The 8,036-nt window shown below is 45.8% G+C and overlaps 1 protein-coding gene across 1 annotated transcript in view; it reads left to right on the top strand.

The window, feature by feature from the left end:
- LOC143774241 (acetylcholine receptor subunit epsilon-like) overlaps nt 1-8,036 on the top strand; it is a 65,368-nt gene that overhangs the window by 1,342 nt on the left and 55,990 nt on the right. The gene's annotated exons all lie outside the window — the stretch shown is intronic.

Below are 8,036 nucleotides of genomic sequence, written 5' to 3'. Positions count from 1 at the left end.
TCTAAAATATAAATTAACTTTTCTTTATTTCTCTCTTCTAAGTGCAACACTCTTCTTTTTACACTCTGATTTTTCATATGCAGGACCGCCTGTCTATCTGCCCAGGCCTACTGCCTCTTTTCTTAGTACAGGATCAATTAGCCATCTCTCTATGGCTCTCAGGAGGACTCACTATCTAACCCCTACGGGCTTACTTTCCTGTCCTCATTCTCTAGTAACATTATTAAAACATTGTCTATAACTATCTAGCTAACTACATATTACTTCTATGCAAAACATTATTACCATCTACTTTCTTTAAGGCAACATTATACTTTAAGTGCAACTGGTGAACGTTCCCTTTAACCCCTTCCCGACATTTGACGTACTATCCCGTCGAGGTGGGGTGGGCCCGTATGACCGCCGACGGGATAGTACGTCATAGCCGATCGGCCGCGCTCACGGGGGGAGCGCGGCCGATCGCGGCCGGGTGTCGGCTGCATATCGCAGCTGACATCCGGCACTATGTGCCAGGAGCGGTCACGGACCGCCCCCGGCACATTAACCCCCGGCACACCGCGATCAAACATGATCGCGATGTGCCGGCGGTGCAGGGAAGCATCGCGCAGGGAGGGGGCTCCCTGCGGGCTTCCCTGAGCCCCCCGCAGCAACGCGATGTGATCGCGTTGCTGCGAGGGTCTTACCTCCCTCCCTGCCTGCTCCAGACCCGGATCCAAGATGGCCGCGGATCCGGGTCCTGCAGGGAGGGAGGTGGCTTCACAGACGCCTGCTCAGAGCAGACACTGTGAAGCAGCCTGCACTTCTCGCAGATCGGTGATCTGTCAGAGTGCTATGCAAACTGACAGATCACCGATCTGTATTGTCCCCCCCTGGGGCAAAGTAAAAAAGTAAAAAAAAAATGTCCAAATGTGTAAAAAAAAAAATAAAAAAAAAAAAAATATTCCAAAATAATGAAAAAAAAATAAATATATTATTCCCATAAATACATTTCTTTATCTAAATTAAAAAAAAAAACAATAAAAGTACACATATTTAGTATCGCCACGTCCGTAACGACCCAACCTATAAAACTGCCACACTAGTTAACCCCTTCAGTAAACACCGTAAGAAAAAAAAAAAAAAAAAACGAGGCAAAAAACAACGCTTTATTACCATACCGCCGAACAAAAAGTGGAATAACACGCGATCAAAAAGACTGATATAAATATCCATGGTACCGCTGAAAACGTCATCTTGTCCCGCAAAAAACAAGCCGCCATACAGCATCATCAGCAAAAAAATAAAAAAGTTATAGTCCTGAGAATAAAGCGATACCAAAATAATTATTTTTTCTATAAAATAGTTTTTATCGTATAAAAGCGCCAAAACATAAAAAAAATGATATAAATGAGATATCGCTGTAATCGTACTGACCCGACGAATAAAACTGCTTTATCAATTTTACCAAACCCGGAACGGTATAAACGCCTCTCCCAAAAGAAATTCATGAATAGCAGGTTTTTGGTCATTCTGCCTCACAAAAATCGGAATAAAAAGCGATCAAAAACGGTCACGTGTCCGAAAATGTTACCAATAAAAACGTCAACTCGTCCCGCAAAAAACAAGACCTCACATGACTCTGTGGAGCAAATGTGGAAAAATTATAGGTCTCAAAATGTGGAGACGCAAAAACTTTTTTGCTATAAAAAGCGTCGCTGGTTTCACACTTCCGTTTTTGTCTGCAGCGTTTTTTGCACAAAAAACGCATGCGTTTTTTCCCTATATTTAACATTGAAAACGCATGCGGTTTTTTTGTACGCGTTTGGTCGCGTTTTCAAACGCATGCGGTTTTTTTCTGCATGCGTTCATTTTCAGAAATACAACCTGCAGTATTTTCTTGCGTTTTTAAGCACATGCGTTTGTTTGCGTTAAAAACGCATGCATTTTTATCGAAAAAAACAGAAAACACACTGAAAAGCCACCCACCACCATCAAGGTGATAAAGGGATCCAAACCCTAACCCTAACTCTACCCCTAACCTCACCCCTAACCGTTTAATGAACATTTTCTGACAGTCATAGTGCCACGTATTTCAGTGAAACGTATTTCAGTGCCACGTATTTCAGTGCCACGTATTTCAGTGCCATGTATTTCAGTGCCACGTATCACGTATTTCAGTGCCACGTGTTTCAGTGCCACGTATTTCAGTGCCACGTATCACGTATTTTAGTGCCACGTATTTCAGTGCCACGTATTTCAGTGCCACGTATTTCAGTGCCACGTATCACGTATTTTAGTGCCACGTATTTCAGTGCCACGTATTTCAGTGCCACGTATTTCAGTGCCACGTATTTCAGTGCCATGTATTTCAGTGCCACGTATCACGTATTTCAGTGCCACATATTTTAGTACCACGTATTTCAGTTGCACGTATTTTAGTGCCACGTATTTCAGTGCCACGTGTTTCAGTGCCACGTATTTCAGTGCCACGTATCACGTATTTTAGTGCCACGTATTTCAGTGCCACGTATTTCAGTGCCACGTATTTCAGTGCCACGTATTTCAGTGCCATGTATTTCAGTGCCGCGTATCACGTATTTCAGTGCCACGTGTTTCAGTGCCACGTATTTCAGTGCCACGTATCACGTATTTCAGTGCCACATATTTTAGTACCACGTATTTCAGTTGCACGTATTTCAGTGCCACGTATTTCAGTGCCACGTATTTCAGTGCCACGTGTTTCAGTGCCACGTATTTAAGTGCCACGTATCACATATTTCAGTGCCACGTATTTCAGTGCCACGTATTTCAGTGCCACATATTTCAGTGCCACGTATTTCAGTGCCACGTATTTCAGTGCCACGTATTTAAGTGCCACATATCACATATTTCAGTGCCACTTATTTAAGTGCCACGTATTTCAGTGCCACGTATTTCAGTGCCACGTATTTCAGTGCCACGTATTTCAGTGCCCCGTGTTTCAGTGCCACGTGTTTCAGTGCCACGTATTTAAGTGCCACGTATCACGTATTTCAGTGCCACGTATTTCAGTGCCACGTATTTCAGTGCCACGTATTTCAGTGCCACGTATTTCAGTGCCACGTATTTCAGTCACGTTTAGGGTTAGGGTTAGGGGTAGGGTTAGGGTTAGGGCTAGGGTTGGAGGTAAAGTTAGGGTTGGGGCTAAAGTTAGGGTTGGGGCTAAAGTTAGGGTTAGGGTTTGGATTACATTTACGTTTGGATTAGGGTTGGGATTAGAATTATGGGTGTGTCAGGGCTAGGGGTGTGGTTAGGGTTACCGTTGGGATTAGGGTTAGGGGTGTGTTTGGGTTAGGGTTTCAGGTAGAATTGGGGGGTTTCCACTGTCCAGGCACATCAGGGGCTCTCCAAGCGCGACATGGCGTCCAATCTCAATTCCAGCCAATTCTGCGTTGAAAAAGTAAAACAGTGCTCCTTCCCTTCCGAGCTCTCCCGTGCGCCCAAAAAGGGGTTTACCCCAACATATGTGTTATCAGCGTACTCGGGACAAATTGAACAACAACTTCTGGGGTCCAAGTTCTCTTGTTATCCTTAGGAAAATAAAAATTTGGGGGGCTAAAAATAATTTTTGTGGGAAAAAAAAGATGTTTTATTTTCACGGCTCTGCATTATAAACTGTAGTGAAACACTTGGGGGTTCAAAGTTCTCACAACACATCTAGATAAGTTCCTTGGGAGGTCTAGTTTCCAATATGGGGTCACTTGTGGGGGGTTTGTACTGTTTGGGTACATCAGGGGCTCTGCAAATGCAACGTGACGCCTGCAGACCAATCCATTTAAGGCTGCATTCCAAATGGCGCTCCTTCCCTTCCGAGCTCTGTCATGCGCCCAAACAGTGGTTCCCCCCGACATATGGGGTATCAGCGTACTCAGGACAAATTGGACAACAACTTTTGGGGTCTAATTTATCCTGTTACCCTTGTGAAAATACAAAACTGGGGGCTAAAAAATCATTTTTGTGAAAAAAAAAAAAAGAATTTTTATTTTCACGGCTTTGCGCTATAAACTTTAGTGAAACACTTGGGGGTTCAAAGTTCTCAAAACACATCTAGATAAGTTCCTTGGGAGGTCTAGTTTCCAATATGGGGTCACTTGTGGGGGGTTTGTACTGTTTGGGTACATCAGGGGCTCTGCAAATGCAACGTGACGGCTGCTGACCAATCCATTTAAGTCTGCATTCCAAATGGCGCTCCTTCCCTTCCGAGCTCTGTCATGCGCCCAAACAGTGGTTCCCCCCCACATATGGGGTATCAGCGTACTCAGGACAAATTGGAAAACAAATTTTGGGGTCCAATTTATTCTGTTACCCTTGTAAAAATACAAAGCTGGGGGCTAAAAAATCATTTTTGAGAAAAAAAAAAAAATTATTTTCACGGCTCTGCGTTATAATCTGTAGTGAAACACTTGGGGGTTCAAAGCTCTCAAAACACATCTAGATAAGTTCCTTAGGGGGTCTACTTTCCAAAATGGTGTCACTTGTAGGGAGTTTCAATGTTTAGGCACATCAGGGGCTCTCCAAACGCAACATGGCGTCCCATCTCAATTCCAGTCAATTTTGCATTGAAAAGTCAAATGGCGCTCCTTCCCTTCCAAGCTCTGCCATGCGCCCAAACAATGGTTTACACCCACATATGGGGTATCAGCGTACTCAGGACAAATTGCACAACATTTTTTGGGGTCCAATTTCTTCTCTTACCCTTGGGAAAATAAAAAATTGGGGGCGAAAAGATCATTTTTGTGAAAAAATATGATTTTTTATTTTTACGGCTCTGCATTATAAACTTCTGTGAAGCACTTGGTGGGTCAAAGTGCTCACCACACATCTAGATAAGTTCCTTAGGGGGTCTACTTTCCAAAATGGTGTCACTTGTAGGGAGTTTCAATGTTTAGGCACATCAGGGGCTCTCCAAACGCAACATGGCGTCCCATCTCAATTCCAGTCAATTTTGCATTGAAAAGTCAAATGGCGCTCCTTCCCTTCCAAGCTCTGCCATGCGCCTAAACAATGGTTTACACCCACATATGGGGTATCATCGTACTCAGGACAAATTGTACAACAACTTTGGGGGTCCATTTTCTCCTGTTACCCTTGGTAAAATAAAACAAATTGGAGCTGAAATAAATTTTGTGTGAAAAAAAGTTAAATGTTCATTTTTATTTAAACATTCCAAAAATTCCTGTGAAACACCTGAAGGGTTAATAAACTTCTTGAATGTGGTTTTGAGCACCTTGAGGGGTGCAGTTTTTAGAATGGTGTCACACTTGAGTATTTTCTATCATATAGACCCCTCAAAATGACTTCAAATGAGATGTGGTCCCTAAAAAAAAATGGTGTTGTAAAAATGAGAAATTGCTGGTCAACTTTTAACCCTTATAACTCCGTCACAAAAAAAAATTTTGGTTCCAAAATTGTACTGATGTAAAGTAGACATGTGGGAAATGTTACTTATTAAGTATTTTGCGTGACATATGTCTGTGATTTAAGGGCACAAAAATTCAAAGTTGGAAAATTGCAAAATTTTCAAAATTTTCGCCAAATTTCCATATTTTTCACAAATAAACGCAAGTTATATCGAATAAATTTTACCTTTAACATGAAGTACAATATGTCACGAGAAAACAATGTCAGAATCGCCAAGATCCGTCAAAGCGTTCCAGAGTTATAGCCTCATAAAGGGACAGTGGTCAGAATTGTAAAAATTGGCCCGGTCATTAACGTGCAAACCACCCTTGGGGGTGAAGGGGTTAAGAGGGAACCAAGTCTCTTGGAGGTAATGCAGACTCTATCTGCAAGTGTGGTTTAAGGCCCCGTCACACTTAGCGACGCTGCAGCGATACAGACAACGATGCTGATCGCTGCAGCGTCGCTGTTTTGTCGCTGTGTGGTCGCTGGAGAGCTGTCACAACGATGCCGAGGTCCACGGGTAACCAGGGTAAACATCGGGTTGCTAAGCGCAGGGCCACGCTTAGTAACCCGATGTTTACCCTGGTTACCAGTGTAAAATGTAAAAAAACAAACAGTACATACTCACCTTCGCGTCCCCCGGCGTCCGCTTCCTGCACTGACTGAGCGCCGGCCCTAACAGCAGAGCGGTGACGTCACCGCTGTGCTGTACTTTCACTTTACGTCCGGCAGTCAGTCAGTGCGGGAAGCAGACGGCAAGGGACCTGACGGACACCGGAATGTGAGTATGTAGTGTTTTTTTTTTTTTACATTTACGATAGTAACCAGGGTAAACATCGGGTTACTAAGCGCGGCCCTGCGCTTAGTAACCCGATGTTTACCCTGGTTACCAGTGAAGACATCGCTGAATCCGTGTCACACACACCGATTCAGCGATGTCAGCGGGACCTCAATGATCAAAAAAAGGTCCAGGCCATTCCGACACGACCAGCGATCTCACAGCAGGGGTCTGGTCGCTGGTACTGAGGTCGCTGTTGCGTCACAAAACTTGTGACTCAGCAGCGATCTCGCTAGCAACCTCGCTATGTGAGACGGGGCCTTAAGGCAAGAGCTTCCATGCTGTACTCAGGAACAGTCTCTGCAAAAAGCTCTCACTTTGGTAAAACCAGTAGGGGGCACCTTTAAGAAGGTGCAAACTATTTACAATACAGTTTGTGAACCATTCACCGTCCATGATTCGGCAGTCTTTGTAACCAATGATGAACAAAAGGAAAAATAAAAAGCTATAGGGATCCTGGGTAAACAAAGTGACCCCTTTAAGAATAACCCAGGTCCGGTATTAGCAGCAAAAAGCAGGGAAACAAACAGTTAACTATTTACATACTCATGGTTCCGAGGTTTATCCTTACAGGAGGTTACACTGCATCAGCTGGTGGCGGAAACTCTCCGGCCGGTAAGGCTGCGGTTCTCTGTCCTCGGCGGATGCAGGATCGATGTCATTGGCTGGTCTCCCAGGCACGGTCAGATCACCCGGTGTCTGGATTCGAATGTCAGCTGTGGTTGCAAGTTCAGTAGCGGCGATAATACATACTGTGGCGACAGTAGTAGCGTTTGTCAAATCAGGGTTAGTCGTAGTCTGGACAGTAGGTGGCGCCCCTACCGGCTCACATCGTTGGATATCCAGAGCGCACCACCCTTGCGCACTCCGATAGCGGGTGTAGGTCACCTGGTCCCCTTTACATGGTAGCTGATTGTCACATCTATTGCGGGACGGGGTTTTCACATTGTAGCTGGTAAAGAAGATTTCAGTCGGCAGTCCCGGTTCTTCTATAGAGCCCCAACCCCGCTTCGGGTGAAAGGCCAGTACAGTCCCCTGCCTTACCAAGTTCCTCCTGTTGTGTTCAGTCTTTGGTCTCTGTACTCTCGGTGGGTCATTTGGTTCTGTCTCTTTTTGGTTTTGCCATTGTAGAATTAAGCATTGCTTATACTGTTCCCAGGTGAGCGCAGCAATGCTGAGGCCCTCCTGCCTGGCCCCATCCGGCCCGATCCATGGGGTGTCCCACTGGAAGATCACCCCCTCTGAGCTCACATCTAGCGGTTTCCCCATCGTTGTTGGTAACGGAGGCACCAGCTTCTCCATCGAGCCTGGGGTTAACACTACCAGCTCAGCGGTGAAAACTCGGTTATTGTCGGGCTGGGGAGCAGTCACGGGAGCAGGATCAGTCAGGGGAGCAGGGATGCTTTCCATACCTGCGTCTGATGTGGTTCCACCGATGTCGATCCGTCCCGTTGACAAGGACACTGGAATCGGCTGCAGCCCAGACTGCGGTTCCTCCAATGCGACCCTCTCGCCCGGCTCCGACTTCCGTGGCTTCACAGCGGCTGGCTCGGCTCCGCCGCCTGTAGCTCCGAGAGGTCCGGATCCTCCAGCTGCGGCGGGTTTTGGTCCATCTCCGGTGGGCGAGGGCAGGCCGGGATCACTTCGCCGTCGCTCTGGGACTCGGTGGTCGCCATCCCGGCTCCGTGATCTTCGGTGGCACATGCACGTTGCCCCTCCATTTTCTGAGGGCATAGCTTCTTCTTCCTCTCGTTCCCGCTGTTGCAAAACAGGGGGC

Source organism: Ranitomeya variabilis, chromosome 5 (assembly GCF_051348905.1).
Source record: "Ranitomeya variabilis isolate aRanVar5 chromosome 5, aRanVar5.hap1, whole genome shotgun sequence".
In the NCBI taxonomy this organism is placed as follows: Eukaryota; Metazoa; Chordata; class Amphibia; order Anura; family Dendrobatidae; genus Ranitomeya; species Ranitomeya variabilis.
The sequence above is the reverse complement of the archived record's forward strand: the minus strand, read 5'-3'. Positions and strand labels throughout refer to the sequence as shown.